This window comes from Haliotis rubra, unplaced genomic scaffold (assembly GCF_003918875.1).
Source record: "Haliotis rubra isolate DU_JTF1 unplaced genomic scaffold, ASM391887v1 Scf230, whole genome shotgun sequence".
Classification (NCBI taxonomy): Eukaryota; Metazoa; Mollusca; class Gastropoda; order Lepetellida; family Haliotidae; genus Haliotis; species Haliotis rubra.
Genome location: NW_025766337.1, coordinates 1,230,554 through 1,251,001, shown reverse-complemented (window position 1 = coordinate 1,251,001; position 20,448 = coordinate 1,230,554). Strand labels below are relative to the sequence as shown.

At 42.6% G+C, this 20,448-nt stretch overlaps 2 protein-coding genes and 2 long non-coding RNA genes across 5 annotated transcripts in view; all 4 read right to left on the bottom strand.

Annotated features, from left to right (window-relative positions):
- LOC124278065 (interaptin-like) overlaps nucleotides 1-20,448 on the bottom strand; it is a 280,656-nt gene that overhangs the window by 212,194 nt on the left and 48,014 nt on the right. The window lies entirely within an intron of this gene.
- LOC124278064 (ankyrin repeat domain-containing protein 1-like) overlaps nucleotides 1-20,448 on the bottom strand; it is a 104,142-nt gene that overhangs the window by 62,563 nt on the left and 21,131 nt on the right. The gene's annotated exons all lie outside the window — the stretch shown is intronic.
- On the bottom strand, nucleotides 13,700-15,124 carry LOC124278069. The gene is made up of 3 exons (XR_006898966.1): nucleotides 15,017-15,124; nucleotides 13,933-14,095; nucleotides 13,700-13,758 (listed from the first exon to the last, which is right to left on the bottom strand). It is a non-coding gene; the product is annotated as an uncharacterized LOC124278069 (long non-coding RNA).
- Nucleotides 15,140-18,574, bottom strand: LOC124278072. Its single transcript, XR_006898969.1, has 3 exons — nucleotides 18,305-18,574; nucleotides 17,533-17,621; nucleotides 15,140-15,155 (listed from the first exon to the last, which is right to left on the bottom strand). It is a non-coding gene; the product is annotated as an uncharacterized LOC124278072 (long non-coding RNA).

Sequence of the window (20,448 nt, the reverse complement as noted above, 5' to 3'; positions counted from 1 at the left end):
TTCTCTTCGTTATGACGAAGTCTCTTAAGCGACTGTACAGATGTTGCAGAAGATGGGTCGTCCTCCCAGTCCCCGTCGGCAAGGCACAAAGAGGCCAGCTCAGCTGCTTCTTCCTCTTCATCAGAACGAGGCCTCTTTGGCGTGACAACGGAGGTTGGAGAAGTCGACCAGTTGACCGGACAATGGATACCCAAATCCATGGGGAGTGGTATATCGGCTTGATCCTGAGCAATTTCATCGCACATGAGTTTCAATTCGTGCAGAATGACGTACTCTTCATTCTCGAGGTCATGTCTTAGGGACCAAGCTCTGAGATCCTCGCTCGATGTGAACGAATTCACTATTATTTTATAAATAGAACGGTATTTGTCCATCTGAAAAATGAATGATACCATGCCTAAAATATATATATATATTTCATGATACAGTTATTCTAATTGGTGTTATACTAAAGGAAACAGTAGATGAGGTCAAGACATTCACGATGCCATTATTTTCGCTCGATTCGATAGCATAGAAACGACATAACAGTCACATAATCCAACTACAATACAAGATGACGTAGTAAGACGCCGCCGACACGTTCACGGGAAAGGTCTGTGGGAGTAGATGTCCTTAAAAAAAAAGATTTTTAAAATCGGACGAAAAGGAGGTGAGAAATCGCCGAAAATAAAAAAAGACGTCTTTTTATGGCGTCACGTGTGGTCACGTGACCCACTTCTAACTTAGATGGATCATTACTCGGTCTGTATGGGTCCGATCTCGATGCGGATTAGTGCGTTGGAGCCGCCTTGTCTAGCCGCTTCCGTTTCACGCGACGTCGTCGGCATCGGTCTATAAGTACGAGATATGACGAAAACGATGACGTCATAACGAGCTCGTATCCGACGATGAGGTTGGTATTAATACTCGCGTTTTGCTTAAAAACAAATGATTCAAATAAAATTGGAAATCGACCCAAGGTAGGGTAGTGAGAATATTTCTTAGTTCAGAGCGTTAATACGGCGCATTTTTTAAATTTATTATGGTACCTATAACTGACGACAGTCAACAGCTTTCGATGGCTGTTACTGGAGTTCTAGTGGATGGATTTAAACGAAACTTTTTGCATTATTTCCAACGTTGAACGAACATTTTATTCATCGGTGCTACCAAACACGTTCGTTACGGAGACTTTTTTTACATGATCGGCGTCCTATTATTTCATGTTTTAGTCAACGCAATTCGAAAACAAACATAAATCAAGAGAATACTCTTTTCAGGGTCATTCCCATTATTTTGCCTATTTTGATTTTCTTATCTCAAAATGACAGCTGCAATTGTTTTTGAAAAGTTACATTTTAAAAACCAAAAAAACAACAAAATGAAACCCTAAAAGATTCTTCCCGATCTATGTTTATCGCTTAGTACGACCTGGTATGTCTTTGTTCCACGAACGTTAATTACAACGCCAGTTGCGTCGGCCGTACCCCATGATTTCATAACATTTTTAACCAATGGCAACGTCGCAAAGAGCATTTTCATTTTTTTTTTTAAACTTGAAATCTTATAGTACCTCTTCGCGACTTTGGCGTCACTTGCGTTTTTGCATTCCGACTTAAGTACATCTCGTGATCACTTCTCTCTGCATTCATTCATTCATCATGAATTCGTCATTTCCTATGTGAGTATTTCGGTATTTGTTTTACTTCTGGAAACACGATGACATTATTACGTTATAATATTGTTATTAATCGCAATTAATTTGGTTTGACTGGGTTTTTTTCTATGATTTTTTGTTTGTTTGTTTAACAGCAATAACGGCGCCTCCTCTCTCATAACAATGAAGTATCCGTAAGTACTTTTCTTAGGTAATTTTATTATTTTATGTCGACAAAAGAATGTTTACAATTTTTAACGAGTCGTGTTCATCTTTTCCCCTTATTTTTCATTTTAATTTCATTTGTAGTCTCTGGAGCAGCACTCCCGTAGGTCGTCCGGGAGTGACGACGCTCAAGCGGCGTTTCTCATACCAGGGAGAACTGCCTTCCCCGGTGTAAGTCGTTATTTTACTACATCTTGCATCTAGAAATTGCTTTTTAATGCGCGGTATACTTGATTTGTCGATAGTCTTGATGCTTAGGCGTTTTATTCAACGGTTTTCTCGTACGACACCACGTTATATAACGTATAATTCAAAAATTTGTTCTATTTTCTTTTTGCTTTGAAGGGAGAGAAAGGGAGACACGCAGACTCCCAACTCGTCTCCCGAAGTCGCCCTCCTGGGTGGAGAGCTCAGAGGCGAGTTCGCCCAAAAGGGCGAGAAAATGTCTGTTTTTGGGGGGAGAGACCACGACAACGTAAGTCCACATGTTACTACATTTACAAATAGACATCGTTTTTTTTTTTTTAATGCGCGGTATACACGTTTTAAAACCAACCCATAGAAAACATTCGCTTGATTTAATGGTAGTCTTTTTTTCTGTTCTGCGCGATACAATGCATACGGTCTCTGATAATCCTAAATGTATTCTGTTACTTCTACTCTGAAGGGAGAAAAACGGTGACACCACTCCGACGACTCAGAATTCGCCCTCCTGGGTGGAAACCCCCAGCCCGAGGCATGTGAGTATCATTTATTCATTCATTTTCACTCATTCATTTCATTCATTCATTTTTTTTATAGACGCGACAATTAACCAGTAATCTTAAGTTTGTTTTATTCTAATTCCATTCCTTTTCTTTTTAATCCTTTCAGAAGATCTTACTCCTCGTGGCTGAGGCAAACCAGTTACTGCGGAAAGTACAGGAGTTAGTAGAATTTATTTAGGAAAAAAAAAATGATTACTATTTTGGCCGTAAAAGTAAATATTTTAAAAAAAATTTAGAAAAAAAATAAATTAAAAAACAAAACAAAGTACAGGAACGGATAGTGTTTAGTTAGAAACCATTACTATTTTGGCTGTTTGGGAAAGTTAAAAAAAACCAACCAAACTTTTAAAATTATGAAGAAATTTTTTAAAAAACTAAAAACAAAACTTCTATGAAATTGGGGTCTTTTGGAATAATGTGTTGGGGGGTTCTTTCATGATATATGTCGACCGAGTACACAAAATCTCGGCCGCATTATTATAAGAGATTCACCCGACTAAAATGAACGACAGAACTCGGAGGAAAACGAGGATTTATCGATATCTGAACGCTCTTGGAATTTACAGTGGATTTATTGTGCTTTCAGATTTGTTTATTCGTTGGAACGTCATCGACATACTGTGAGTATTGTGTGTTTTTTTATTTGTTATAGTTAATAGCGCTGTCACAAATCACGGTCCTCGCGAGAGAGATGAAAAAGAATTCCCACCGTATGGCGGGCCGCTCTCAAATCACGGTCCTTGCCGAGAGATGAATGACTTTTCCAGCGGGGGCCGCTGTCGCGGAAACGTTCAACGAGGCTTGTTTAGGGCTGGGGGTCGTTTATTCTATTAGCCCTAACACAGCATTCTTATGCCAATGGAATGTAAACGGACTCGATTAGCGTATGAATGAACTGGCTTATAAGGGCTTGTTACTACACCGTTTTTTCGTCTTTGTTCTTTTTTTGTCTTGTATTCTTTCAAACCGTCAGTTCATTACGATCAGTTTCACGTACTATATAAAAAAGGTAGTTGAAAAAATCAATCAATGAATCAATAAATAATGAAAATACGTAATTCGGTTCTCACCTCAGTTGAAATTGAATTTGTGGGACCGCCACACAGTTTTCAAACGATGACTCGAAGGAAATGACGCTGACGTAGGGACGCTACGATCATATATTTTGATAGGCTTTGTTCTATCGGTACTCCTTTTGATTGGCTAAAATTATGAACAAAAACCAATCAACACTCATCTCCAAACCATTGTACAGCGAGGGACGCTATGGGACCATATTTGGCATCGCGTCTTTCGTGACGTCATCGGGTTGATTGCCTCTCATTGGCCGTTTCTTCCACTTGGATCGTATTTTTCCATCGCGTGATCCGTGACGTCATCGACTCTTTGTGTCCTGACGCTGGGAATAGGCCACGCCCCCCGAAACGTTTTGATCGAAAATTCGATTTAACAGAGGTATATACAACATTTATGTAATTTGGTGTCTTTGTGTCATTAAGAAAGTACATGATGAGTTTTGTTAATATTTCTCGTGTCGATGGTTACATGTGCCTGTTGCTGTGAGCACCTAGATTTATCTAAACATTGTAATACAAAAGTCTATGAACAATTGAACAGCAAATGTCCAAGTGGTCTGGATATTCCTTTGTCGAGATGCTGGTGGCTCATGCCCATCTGTCCCGTGACCCAGTATTCGTATGTGGCTTCTTTGGAGGGGTGTGTTAAGTTCTGATAGGTAAAACAGTGAGTGAACAGACGATTCGTTATCGGCTTCACAGACGTCATGCCCGACGCCAACGTGTTATCAAACGACAGATCGACGGTCATTTTACTTCAAGAAGTCATTATGTCAAGAACCTCAACGTAAGAACAGTCGTCCATTGGTAAATATTTTACCCACCATGACAGACGCCGTTTTCATGCCATTAACGTAGACAGAACTGTCGTCTTTGGGATGGCTCAGTAAAGGTGTGGGGTGGGATCTCTGTGACTGGATGAACACCTTTACATGTTACTCACAGACCTGCAGCTGGAGGCACACGTGTTGCCATTTGCTCGCCATCATGGACGTCGTTTTGTATCTCATGACGACAACGTAATGGCACACAGGGCTGGTGTTATTACTGAGCACCTCAAGCAGGAGAACACAACCATTTTACCATGGCCAGCACTCAGACCAGTCTTGTCGCCCATCGAACATGTCTGGGATATCCTTGGACAGTGCATAAAATCTCGATCACAGTCCCAAGTTGACATTAAGAATTATGGTCCTGTATGCAATACATTCTAAATTGTAAGAGGTTTCCCTAGCTCATGCTAGTTCCCGCTTCTTAGTCCTTCGCACGACCAGGGTGCCGTTGTACAAAGTGATTTTAGCGTAAAGGTGATCGTAACTCTCATACCTTAACACAAATTACGACTGAAGTAGTGCAAAGGTTACTTTGTACAACAGCACCCTGGTGAAATAGTATGACGTGTTGCATGACGTCACGTTATGACGCATGTAGTCAGCCTTCTCGCAGCCCTGCATGACAGATGGGACACGATGATGTAAACTATCTGATCACTGTCAAATCTGTCACCGACTCACTGGACAGATAACTTTTTTATGACCAGCTAACTCAATGCCCGGTGTTGATAAGAATGGATTTGCAGCTACAAGCATTGTCTCCGTTTCTAACACTAAACGAATCTTAACTTCCTATGTGCTCATGAATATGCATAAGGGAAATATTGCATAATGTTTTTTCAACTACTCATTTTAGAGCTGATGTTGACTGTTTTAAGAAAGACGGTGACTGCATAAAACACTGGGTCGCACTGCCCGGATTTGCGACTGACTCAAAATAACACATGCCGCATGCACAAGCTTTGATTGACAAAGTGATAAGTATGTGTTGTATTCATTCTATTGCTAAACGTCCCTGAAGCGTTGTTCTTTTGTGGGTAATAGATCTTCGAGTCTGATCATACTCGGGTTCCCGTTTTGCAGGTGATTTTACACAGACTAGCTGACTTACCGTCTCAGGTTCCTCCTCAAAGATCCGGGTGAATAGGACGCCGCACGCACACAGGTCACATGTTCAACGGCGATGACAACAGATTAGGCACAGCATACCAATAGGTAAGAATATTGCTTGGCTCAGTGCCAGCATATAAGAAGGTTGAGACAGTCACCCAGTCCACCTCACTGGGAGTGTACAGAGACGGCACCTACAGTGACACGCCGGAGGCAGTGAGCCCTGACACTGTACAGCACATCAGTGTGTGCACAGACCTAAACATAGCGCAAATGCAAACAATCGCCTTTCCACTACTCTGTAATATATACCGACACTAGGTGGCACTGCTGTCACTCTACAACTTAATGAAGGAATGCAACTAGTGTTATAAGATTTACGTAGACACAAGAGGAAACAAAAGACACTCTCTTGCCAGCTCTCTCTACTATACTATTACTGTCACGGTAATGTACCGCTTAGTATTGAAGGAATGAGTAAGTCTGACTTGTGTGTTGATCTAAACAGACACAGTAGCAAATACAGGCAGTATCTCTTCCTCCACAAAGCTTTTCTATCCTGACACCTTGGCATCATGGCACGCCCTTGAAGAGATGTGGTGTCATGTGTCTGCACCATTGGCGTTGAGACAGGCTTGACAACGACGACGCAGAGACGACACTAAGTGATTGAAGAAAGCTTGGGGAACGATGTTCCATATCTGAACCAACGTTGGTCCAAATTCAACGCCAATGGCTGATTCTGGGATTGACGTAAACGTCGCTCCATTTCACCCCAACCGTGTTCGATGGGGGATAGATCCAGAGAAACAGCAGGCCAGGAGAGTACAGAAATGTTCTGCTTTGTGTCCGACCATGAGATGTGATGCTCCCTCATACCATAACGTTACGCCGCCAATCTGTCGACGTTGAACAACGCACGCGTCAGCATATCGTTCACCTCACCGTATGTACACCCTTGTCTTGCTATTTGAGCTGTCCAGATGAAATCTCGACCCTCAGTCGGTTCCGTACAGTCCTGGAACTAATAGGACGTAAGCAAGGAATGGTCCGAGCAGTCAAAATGGCAGTCTGGATTCGATTCCTTAGATGGGTCAATCGAATGTCTTGCTGGTGTGACGCACGCGTGGTCGACCGGTCCGAGGCAAATCTCTCGTGTTTCCATTATGTTGAAAACGTCTCCATAGAGATAAGATCGTGTTTCGATGAACACCAAAATGTCTGGCCCATTCCAGTCTCCAGCATACCCACTGCGCGGAGAGGCTGATTTTCTGTAAGCCGTGGCATGACGTACTCCCAGTTTAGGTTTAAATTATCGTGTTTTCCACAACATTCAGAGACTAGAGAATAATCAACCGTTCTTCAATTTTCAATATCAGGTGTGTGAACTTCAGGTGTGTGACCTTCAGGTGTGTGGTCTCAGGTGTGAAAGATCATCCAAAAAGTGAGTAAGGTCAATGTGCACAAAGTGCACGTGCCACGCGCGATACGTGACATCAAATGTCGTGCAAAGTGTTTTGCTGTATGTTTGTTTACTTGGTCGTTATGCTGGCAGTGACGAGGTCGGGGAGGAATGGGAGGGGAGGTCCCCAATGACGTCCAGTGAGTTTCAAGTCAAATTCAACTTAAAATGGAATTTAGTAAATTAATCATACTGAAATCTATTTATCAGTGATTCGTTATGGCGAAAAAACAAAATGTACTGGAATGCTTTTATCTAGGACAGACGTACAGGCAAGGTGACTTACCAGGTATCTTCTCCGAGATCAGAACGCCACACAAACACAGGTATAATGTGCAGTGGCAAAGAAGGCCTCAGTAAAACACTGCACAAAGTTGACCTTGCCACACAACAGCAACACACTGCTGTATACTGAACGAAGTTAGACGGGTGGTACACGGAGTTCGATGGGTGTTGAACGAAGTTAGACGGGTGTGGGACGGAGTTGGTATAGACAAACAGTGGTGTGCAGAGCTAATCCCCCAAAACAACGCAACACCATTACAGCCTTCAGACTCATTCGGTAAAACCCGTCCCTTTCCGTGTTCTATAAGAAGGTTGAGACAGTCACCTAACCGGGAGTGCACAGAGACGACAACGACACCGCCAGGCTGGAGTTAGTGAACCCTGACACTACACAGTTACACGATGCGCATTGAAGTAAATGGCTGTATTCATCACGACAGGACAGGGCAGAGTAGAGTAGCAAGTGCAGATAATCCCCCTTCTTTCTGCTATACTGACACCCGGTGTCACTCGTTATGGGGGGTGGGGGGTGGGGGTGATTCCGTATATGATTTACATATAAACAACATTGTTTTACTGGTGGTTAAATTCCATAATGTATCTTGAATAATATTCTTACATGGAATGTATTCTTACATGGATATAGGATATAGAAGTTACTCATGTTTTTGCACCAATCTAGTGTTACCTACAGATTGATAACCACCACACTCGCAGTGGATTATATGTATACTGTAAGGCATTTAGTGAGGTTGGTATACATATACAGTACAGTATATGTATACTGTACACTTCCAGTGAGGTATATATACATTCACAGTACAGTATATGTATACTGTACACTCCCAGTGAGGTATATATACATACAGTACAGTATATGTATACTGTACACTCCCAGTGAGGTATATATACATACAGTACAGTATATGTATACTGTACACTCCCAGTGAGGTATATATACATACAGTACAGTATATGTATACTGTACACTCCCAGTGAGGTATATATACATACAGTACAGTATATGTATACTGTACACTCCCAGTGAGGTATATATACATACAGTACAGTATATGTATACTGTACACTCCCAGTGAGGTATATATACATACAGTACAGTATATGTATACTGTACACTCCCAGTGAGGTATATATACATACAGTACAGTATATGTATACTGTACACTCCCAGTGAGGTATATATACAGTACAGTACAGTACAGTATATGTATACTGTACACTCCCAGTGAGGTATATATACACACAGTACAGTATATATATACTGTACACTCCCAGTGAGGTATATATACATACAGTACAGTATATGTATACTGTACACTCCCAGTGAGGTATATATACATACAGTACGGTATATGTATACTGTACACTCCCAGTGAGGTATATATACATACAGTACAGTATATGTATACTGTACACTCCCAGTGAGGTATATATATACATACAGTACAGTATATATGTATACTGTACACTCCCAGTGAGGTATATATACATACAGTACAGTACAGTATATGTATACTGTACTGTACTCCCAGTGAGGTATATATACATACAGTACAGTATATGTATACTGTACACTCCCAGTGAGGTATATATACATACAGTACAGTATATGTATACTGTACACTGTATATACACCAGTGAGGTATATATATATACAGTACAGTATATGTATACTGTACACTCCCAGTGAGGTATATATACATACAGTACAGTATATGTATACTGTACACTCCCAGTGAGTGAGGTATATATATACATACAGTACAGTATATGTATACTGTACACTCCCAGTGAGGTATATATACATACAGTACAGTATATGTATACTGTACACTCCCCAGTGAGGTGTATATATATACAGTACAGTATATGTATACTGTACACTCCCAGTGAGGTATATATACATACAGTACAGTATATGTATACTGTACACTCCCAGTGAGGTATATATACATACAGTACAGTATATGTATACTGTACACTCCCAGTGAGGTATATATACATACAGTACAGTATATATACTGTACACCCCAGTGAGTGAGGTATATATATACAGTACAGTACAGTGATGTATATGTACACTACAGTGAGGTATATATACATACAGTACAGTATAGTATACTGTACACTCCCAGTGAGGTATATATACATACAGTACAGTATATGTATACTGTACACTCCCAGTGAGGTATATATACATACAGTACAGTATATGTATACTGTACACTCCCAGTGAGGTATATATACATACAGTACAGTATATATGTATACTGTACACCCCAGTGAGGTATATATACATACAGTACAGTATATGTATACTGTACACTCCCAGTGAGGTATATATACATACAGTACAGTATATATATGTATACTGTACACTCCCAGTGAGGGTATATATACATACAGTACAGTATATGTATACTGTACACTCCCAGTGAGGTATATATACACATACAGTACAGTATATGTATACTGTACACTCCCAGTGAGGTATATATACATACAGTACAGTATATATGTATACTGTACACTCCCAGTGAGGTGTATATACATACAGTACAGTATATATACTGTACACTCCCAGTGAGGTATATATACATACAGTACAGTATATGTATACTGTACACCCCAGTGAGGTATATATACATACAGTACAGTATATGTATACTGTACACTCCCAGTGAGGTATATATACATACAGTACAGTATATGTATACTGTACACTCCCAGTGAGGTATATATACATACAGTACAGTATACACTGTACACTCCCAGTGAGGTATATATACATACAGGTACAGTATATGTATACTGTACACTCCCAGTGAGGTATATATACATACAGTACAGTATATGTATGTGTACACTCCCAGTGAGGTATATATATACATACAGTACAGGTATATGTATACTGTACACTCCCAGTGAGGTATATATACATACAGTACAGTATATGTATACTGTACACTCCCAGTGAGGTATATATACATACAGTACAGTATATACTGTATACTGTACACTCCCCAGTGAGGTATATATACATACAGTACAGTATATATATACTGTACACTCCCAGTGAGGTATATATACATACAGTACAGTATATGTATACTGTACACTCCCAGTGAGGTATATATATACAGTACAGTATATGTATACTGTACACTCCCAGTGAGGTATATATACATACAGTACAGTATGAGGTATGTATACTGTACTGTACTCCCAGTGAGGTATATATACATACAGTACAGTATATGTATACTGTACACTCCCAGTGAGGTATATATACATACAGTACAGTATATGTATACTGTACACTCCCAGTGAGGTATATATACATACAGTACAGTATATGTATACTGTACACTCCCAGTGAGGTATATATACATACAGTACAGTATATGTATACTGTACACTCCCAGTGAGGTATTAATACATACAGTACAGTATATGTATACTGTACACTCCAAGTGAGGTATATATACATGCAGTACAGTATATATGTATACTGTACACCCCAGTGAGGTATATATACATACAGTACAGTATATGTATACTGTACGCTCCCAGTGAGGTATATATACATACAGTACAGTATATGTATACTGTACACTCCCAGTGAGGTATATATACATACAGTACAGTATATGTATACTGTACACTCCCAGTGAGGTATATATACATACAGTACAGTATATGTATACCGTACACTCCCAGTGAGGTGTATATACATACAGTACGGTATATGTATACTGTACACTCCCAGTGAGGTATATATACATATAGTATAGTATATGTTTACTGTACACTCCCAGTGAGGTATATATACATACAGTCACAGTATATGTATATGTATACTGTACACTCCCCCAGTGAGGTGTATATACATACAGTACAGTATATGTATACCGTACACTCCCAGTGAGGTGTATATACATACAGTATGGTATATGTATACTGTACACTCCGAGTGAGGTATATATACATACAGTACAGTATATGTATACCGTACACTCCCAGTGAGGTATATATACATAAAGTACAGTATATGTATACCGTACACTCCCTGTGAGGTGTATATACATACAGTACGGTATATGTATACTGTACACTCCGAGTGAGGTAGATATACATACAGTACGGTATATGTATACCGTACACTCCCAGTGAGGTATATATACACACAGTACAGCATAGATATACTGTACACTCCCAGTGAGGTATATATACATACAGTACAGTATATAACACTATATATATAGTGTTATTTTATTTTATATATTTATTTATTGAACAGGAAGCCAGATATGTAAATTAAGTATATACAGGCGCGAGGGAAGTGGGAGGTGTAATTAAATATGTACAAACAGTTCAGTGAGATGGAAGAACAAAATACAATGACAGGGTGTGTTTTTACAATATGGGCAAGGGGTGTGTTTACATAGCGGAGTATTTAAAGTAGATTGAGTTTGAGAGTCTATGATTTCTGGGTGATGTACCAGGCGCTGAGGAGGTTAACCCCTTGATCTCTGCTGGTCTCAGGGGAGGTTAACCCCTTGATCTCTGCTGGTCTCAGGGGAGGTTAACCCCTTGATCTCTGCTGGTCTCAGGGGAGGTAAACCCCTTGATCTCTTCTGGTCTCAGGGGAGGTTAACCCCTTGATCTCTGCTGGTCTCAGGGGAGGTTAACCCCTTGATCTCTGCTGGTCTCAGGGGAGGTTAACCCCTTGATCTCTGATCTCTGCTGGTCTCAGGGGAGGTTAACCCCTTGATCTCTGCTGGTCTCAGGGGAGGTTAACCCCTTGATCTCTGCTGGTCTCAGGGGAGGTTAACCCCTTGATCTCTGCTGGTCTCAGAGGAGGTTAACCCCTTGATCTCTGCTGGTCTCAGGGAGGTTAACCCCTTGATCTCTGCTGGTCTCAGGGGAGGTTAACCCTTGATGTCTGCTGTCTCAGGAGAGGTTAACCCCTTGATCTCTGCTGGTCTCAGGGGAGGTTAACCCCTTGATCTCTGCTGGTCTCAGGGGAGGTTAACCCCTTGATCTCTGCTGGTCTCAGGGGAGGTTAACCCCTTGATCTCTGCTGGTCTCAGGGGAGGTTAACCCCTTGATCTCTGCTGGTCTCAGAGGAGGTTAACCCCTTGATCTCTGCTGGTTTCAGGGGAGGTTAACCCCCTGATCTCTGCTGGTCTCAGGCACTAATCTTCTTATGTTGATTGACTCGAAAAGTTTTCTTTTGCGCCAATTGCTCATGTTAGAAGCCACGATTTCGGTGTGTAGCCAGTTGATAGAGTGATTTGGACTTTTCACAATGTGTTCTGAGAGGACAGATTTGAGATCAGATTGTCAGATGGGACTGGATTGTCTGGTCATATGGCTGAGTAATACTTAGGGTCAGTTTCACCAACAAACTTTACATTTGTTTATATACTACTCAGCTACTACATTTCGGGCTGTAAGCAGGAGAAATATCTGATGAAGGCAGGGTCGATTGCAAGATTCCGACCGTATAAAGAGCATGTGTTTGTGAATCATTGCAAGATTACGACTCATCCAGGAGCATGTGTTTATGAATCATTGCAAGATTACGACTCATCCAGGAACATGTGTTTGTGAATCATTGCAAGATTACGACTCTGCCAGGAACATGAGTTTGTGAATCATTGCTAGATTACGACTATACCAGGGGCATTGTTATTTCGCCGTGGAAATCACCATGTTGGATGTCTTGGCTTTAAAACGAGGTCACATCCGTCATTCAAACCCTGACTACGAGTACCAGCGTGTAGAATGATTCAACGTCTACCGTTACCTGACGGTAACGACGTAGTCTTGGACCATCTGACGGAGCCTCATTCGAGATATTTGTTCCACCATGTCTCGTCAAGACAGACCATTTGGAAACCAAAGTGATGATATTCATCCGTTAGAAAAGGTCATGATGATAATGGAACTTTTTTGTGTCATTCCCTCTTTTGGTGTAACAGAGCCCCATTTCAACCAAAACAACAGCAAGAGTTGCGCCGGAAACAGTGACTTGGTCTTTAATCTCTTCCTGGGTTTTCCTCCATGTACGCGGAAGTTTGTCTTACAGTCGATACACAGCACGCCGTGTGACGTCATTATCAAAACTGTTGTATATGTTTTCTACTGAGTCTGGCTGTCCAGCACACTAAACAGTTTTTTCATTAATATCTTCATTTGAAACCGACCAAAGTACGGATAATAGGGCTGTCGAGGGTTATTCCATGTTAGATCATCGTAACATGGCTATCGGTCCACCAAAATAAAGGTCATGGGCAGCTCTTGTAAATGACCCCTTCTCCAAGGTCTCTGGAATCTGAATCGACAATGAAAAGGTCCGACTGTATTCATGTGTAATTATATGCGCAGTTTCATCTGAATTTGACATTCTGTGAAATGTAGTACTGGTGAGTTCATGTTGTATTTGATACTGGAAAATCTATGTTATAACTTCTGAAGATCGAAATGACCAATCAGTTGGTAAACGAACCTGTGTTTCCTGAGTTACAACAAACCGGAAGTTCTGCACCAAAGCCACTATCGCCATCTTTGCCTCCAACAAGGCCAACCTCATTCCCAGACAGTTCCTTGGCCCGACGCCAAACGGCATCCACATGTAGTCGTGCAACTCGTGCTTGCTCTCGGGGAGGAACCTGGAACAGCCAAACAACCAGTCCATTGGGTTGGCAATTGTCGTGATGCATTTAGAAGACAAACCAACAGTAACAGTAGGTTAAATAGATCTTAATATTATAACTTGGCACCGAGTGCTTCAGACAAAAGGTATTTAACATAGAGTTAGACCACCTCAAATGTACGAAATTGCAATTCTGATACTATTGTAGAATAAATTTTTGTTTTCAGTAAAATTTCTCATTACATCGAGTATTATTTACTCGTTATTTGAAGTTTCTGACAAAAAGCTGAAATTTTGAGTGTTTTTTCTCGTTAATTCGATTTCTTATTGAAGACTTAATTGATATTTCAAGTTTCTTTTAATAGTGTGACTATACATCGGGAACATATCGTAAAAATATATTCAACGCAACAAAAAATAATCAAGGCAACAAGAAAACAGGTGAAATTTCAAGTTGTTTTAAAGAATTTTAAAGTAGAGAGAAAATACTCGAAAATTGAATGAAATATTCCAAGCTACGAAAGAGTGCGCTGAAATAGTAGTCTAATGTATACAAGTTGTTTACTGTATAAAAGTGGCCGCATAAGACTTTCGTACAAACATATACTAGATAAGAGCTGCCTGAACTGCACGTAAATACCCCCAATGTCAAACAACAGTAGGTTTATATCCGCCATGACGTCTACCAGGAGCGCTGGGAAAACGGTGCTCCTCTGGCAACGCGGGTACACATAGGTTACCTGCTGACTGATATTTTCATACGCATGGTTAGAAATGCCATGTCCGTTTTTGACGTATCGAATTGAATTAGATACCGGATTGCAATCTTATTTTGACCAATCAGAATCAAACATTCTTCAAATTACCTTTACGTGTAACATTCATGGGCAGAGTGGTCTCCCTTTACCATGACACTCATTCTGTTCAATTTTCTAACCTGTCAGGGTCGAACTCTTCTGGTTGTGGCCAAAACTCGGGGTCGTGATGGATGGCGTAGACGGGGATGAATACTGGGAGGCCGGCGGGGATGTGGTAGCCGTTTATGGTGGTGTCCTTTGGATCCAACTCGCTTTGTTCTGAATAAAAGAATCAATCAGAAAAATGGAACCTCCTATCGATAAAGGCGCCATTGTCCATAAGAATAGTTAGATGGACCAGGTTTTCTGTAGAATCACATCAGTGATAATGAGTTCCTGGAGGGTATGGTCAATGACAGTCACACTGCTAACCTGACACTTAATAATACTATAGTAGAATAGCCTCCAGGTTAAAGTGTTCGCCTGTCACGCCGGGGGCTCCAGTTCAATGGCCCACATTACTACAATAACTTGTGTTCTGCACTGTTTTGGCCCGAAGGATTTCTACTCACCTGGTTGCCGGGGAATAGAGTCTCAGTGTCTCACCTGGTTGCCGGGGTATACAGTCTCAGTGTCTCACCTGGTTGTCTCACCTGGTTGCCGGGGTATACAGTCTCAGTGTCTATACGACCTCTACTCACCTGGTTGCCGGGGAATACAGTCACAGTGACTCAACGATCTGTACTCACCTGGTTGCCGGGGATTACAGTCTCAGTGTCTCACCTGGTTGTCTGGGAATACAGTCTCAGTGTCTCACCTTGTTGTCTCACCTGGTTGCCGGGGTATACAGTCTCAGTGTCTACACGACCTCTACTCACCTGGTTGCTGGGGAATACAGTCACAGTGTCTCACCTGGTTGTCTGGGAATACAGTCTCAGTGTCTCACCTGGTTGTCTCACCTGGTTGCCGGGGTATACAGTCTCAGTGTCTATACGACCTCTACTCACCTGGTTGCCGGGGAATACAGTCACAGTGACTCAACGATCTGTACTCACCTGGTTGCCGGGGATTACAGTCTCAGTGTCTCACCTGGTTGTCTGGGAATACAGTCTCAGTGTCTCACCTGGTTGTCTCACCTGGTTGCCGGGGTATACAGTCTCAGTGTCTACACGACCTCTACTCACCTGGTTGCCGGGGATTACAGTCTCAGTGTCTCACCTGGTTGTCTGGGAATACAGTCTCAGTGTCTCACCTGGTTGTCTCACCTGGTTGCCGGGGTATACAGTCTCAGTGTCTACACGACCTCTACTCACCTGGTTGCTGGGGAATACAGTCACAGTGACTCAACGATCTGTACTCACCTGGTTGCCGGGGATTACAGTCTCAGTGTCTCACCTGGTTGCCGGGCAATCCAGTCTCAGTGTCTCACCTGGTTGTCTCACCTGGTTGCCGGGGAATACAGTCTCAGTGACTCAACGATCTGTACTCACCTGGTTGCCGGGGGTTACAGTCTCTGTGTCTCATCTGGTTGCCGTGGAATACAGTCTCAGTGTCTCACCTGGCTGCCGGGGTATACAGTCTCAGTGACTCCACGACCTCTACTCACCTGGTTGCCAGGGAATACAGTCTCAGTGTCTCACCTGGTTGTCTCACCTGGCTGCCGGGGTATACACTCACAGTGTCCTGCACGACCTCTTCTCACCTGGTTGCCGGGAATACAGTCTCAGTGTCTCACCTGGTTGTCTCACCTTGTTGCCGGGGAATACAGTCTAAGTCTCTCACCTGGTTGTCTCACCTGGCTGCCGGGGTATACTGTCTCAGTGTCTCCACGACCTCTACTCACCTGGCTGCCGGGGAATACAGTCTCAGTGTCTCACCTGGCTGCCGGGGTATACAGTCTCAGTGACTCCACGACCTCTACTCACCTGGTTGCCGGGGAATACAGTCTCAGTGTCTCACCTGGTTGTCTCACCTGGCTGCCGGGGTATACACTCACAGTGTCCTGCACGACCTCTTCTCACCTGGTTGCCGGGAATACAGTCTCAGTGTCTCACCTGGTTGTCTCACCTTGTTGCCGGGGAATACAGTCTAAGTGTCTCACCTGGTTGTCTCACCTGGCTGCCGGGGTATACTGTCTCAGTGTCTCCACGACCTCTACTCACCTGGCTGCCGGGGACTACAGTCACAGTGACTCAACGATCTGTACTCACCTGGTTGGCGGGGATTACAGTCTCGGTGTCTCATGTGGTTGCCTCACCTGGTTGCCGGGGTATACAGTCTCAGTGTCTCATCTGGTTGCCGGGGTATACAGTCTCAGTGTCTCCACGACCTCTACTCACCTGGTTGCCGGGGAATACAGTCTCAGTGTCTCACCTGGTTGTCTCTCCTGGTTGCCTGGGGATACAGTCTTAGTGTCTCCACGATCTCCACTGACCTGGTTGCCTGGGGATAGTCTCAGTGTCTCCACGATCTCTACTCACCTGGTTGCAGGTGAATAAAGTCTCAGCGCTTCTAGGATTTCTACTCTCCTGGTTGCCGGGATACAGTCTCAGAATCTCTACGACCTCCACTCACCTGGTTGCCGGGGGATACAGTCTCAGAGTCTCACCTGGTTGCCGGGGAATAAAGTCTCAGCGCTTTTAGGATTTCTGTTCACCTGGTTGCCGGAGGATACAGTCTCAGAGTTTCCATGAACACGTTCTCCAGGTACTCTAACTTCGTCACCTCGGCGTATGTAGGCTTCCTCTGTGCAGAAACACACACATGGAATCAGAACTGGCAGTCACCGTCTTTTAGTCCCGGTTGAACACGACCATCAGAAAAAAGAAGGAAAAGTCGATATCGGTTTGTGCCGCTTCTGTTCTTGAAGCGTATGTTCTAGTGCATTATACTGCCAGGAATTTGCGCAGGTGAAACTCTACTTCACTCCAAGATGACAGACCCCCCATATTTGTCAGACCACCCAATCAACGACCAGACCAGTAAAGTGTGATCAGTATAACTGCCTGGTCTTAACTACTAATTAATGAGCTACTCCCAGCTGTGGGCAGAATAAAGTACTCGAAATGGTTGAAAACCCGTATTATGATAACTTTTATCAGTTGTTTTTGATCTGTGTCTGGCTGCGTGTGTTTTATTGGCGAAGGAAGACTCCAGCGCTGGATACAAGGAGCATCTATACACCCCCTTCTTCCTCTTGCTGACTGAGTGGGGCGGTGAGGTGGCCCACTGGTCCTAGGTTCACAATGATTATCATCACTGGTATATCACCACCATTCCTACTGAAACGTGATACTGTTCAAATAAGCTTTCGAATGATAGTCTTAAACATTCCTTACAGGTCGGTTCAATCCCGTGCACTTGAACATAGTGACCTATATATGGAGACTTCTTTAAGTTGTGTACCTGTCAGGCTGTTGGTTACTTACCTGTATAGAGCGATGGTAAACCCCACGCCACCAAACAGCCAGAGTGAAAGTGCAGACAACTCCACCAACAGAACGTCCATGTTCTCATGTGCCAACTTACTGGAATTTCAACTGCTGTCGAATCTCCACACCGTTTCAGTGCTGGACCCCTCGCTGCCTGACACACTATAAATAGATACACACCCGCGTGCTGACACAAATATCGTCCAATGAAAAGCAGCGTACTACAGGCTACATGAGAGCATATTGCACAGCCAGCATTTCACTGAGATCTGTTGACAAGACTTCAGCGGTTCGTATTGACACAGAGTGTGACTAAGACGAGCCAGGCGAGCCCATTTAACTACTTGCATATCTGGCCTAGGTGGAAACGCATCGGATGTGACCAGCTCAATCATTCTCAATGATTCATATCTAAACAAAACATGATGCATATACCATAGAGGGATGTCATTGTCACCCTCGACTGACGCTTTGTCCCTGAATAAATACACATCATTTTGATAGTAAGAAATAAACCCAGATAAATTGAAAAGGAGTCCCAGTCAGATGGGACCCGGGGGTATATGTAGGCTTACTTTATTTTGGGCTTCAGCATTGCAGGGAGGGCTTGGTAGAGACTGTGCTATAGACTGTTGTGACACCACCCCCAAAACCCCCCACCCACCCCGCAAAATGTATTTGGGTATCATAAGAAACCCCATAGAATGAACAATCCGAAAAAAAACATAATTACAGTATGTTAAACGTCAGGAAACATGCTAGTTAGGGCGTTTCCATGGTTACCATGGATTTTTTATTGTCATATGGAAATTAACTATATCATAATTAACTATATCATGTTATCATCGACCACAGAGTGCTTTTTCATACATTGGAAAAGAGACTTGGTATCACCGACAAACCTATATCTTGGATTGAGTCCTATATCTCTGGACGGCACCAATCCGTTCACATTGATGGTACAACATCAAAGAAAGAAGAACTGCTATTCGGAGTTCCACAGGGATGGTCCGATCCTGTTCACAATGTACACTTCACCTCTTGGGGATGTCATTCGAAAATATAATCTGCAATTCCATCTGTATGCAGATGACACCCAATTGTACATATCTTTTAGACCACAAAGTAAACCATCAGTGGAATTCTCCTTTGTTGTCATATCTAAATGTGTTTCTGATATCCGTGAATGGATGGCTTTCAACTTTTTTAAGCTTAATGATGGACTCATCTGGATATTGGCGCTATATAAATCTCTATATATTATTATTATTATATTTTACAGATTTAAGATAGTATGAAGCAGAGAGGGTTCGGGTGATCCTGGCACAGTCAGGCTGGTAAGGCTCATCATCAGCTCTTGGCCCTTGACCCCCTCTACACGCAGCCCAGACAGCGCATGGGACTTCTCCCAGGAAACACTGCCTAGTCGAACCCACCAAGAACTTTCCGGAGAATATGAAGGCTCCCCAACACTGCAGCCTTCTGCATTACCCAGAGTGTCAGAAGGGCCGTGCTCCCGGTGGAGAACCCGGGCACTCTCCTGATCCGCGCCAAGAGATCAGGAGGTACCAAACCAAGGGCACTGAGAACAATGGGGAGCCTGACGACAGTGTACTTTGGGTGCAAGCGAGACATTTCAAAGGCGAGGTCTGCATATTTATCATGCTTTTCCTGAATTTTGCCAATCACATTGGTGTCAAAAGGGACAGAAAATTCTATGATATAAATAAATTCATTGGCTTTATCAAAAAGGACAAGATCAGGTTTGTTGGCTGGAATTCTTCTGAGGCTGTATATGGGCCTATTCCACAGAAGTTTGAAAGCATCATTTTCCATGACGCCCTGGACATGTTCAGGGTCGTACCAAGGATGGACCTCGGGAGTCAAAGCCACAGGCGTGTCGGAGACGGTAGTAAAAGCAACGATCCATGCCATCATGTCGTTTAAGATATGATGTTTGTGCCAAGGAAGGGCATCCACTGACAAGGCGTTGGACAGTCTCTGTGAATTCATTGCAAAGTCGACATTTCATATTGATATTTTCTTTAAGAATCACATTTAGGCGATTGCTAGTGGGAAGTGACTGGTCCTGAGCAGCAAAAAGGAAACCCTCAGTTTCACATTTAAGACCAGCCGACTTC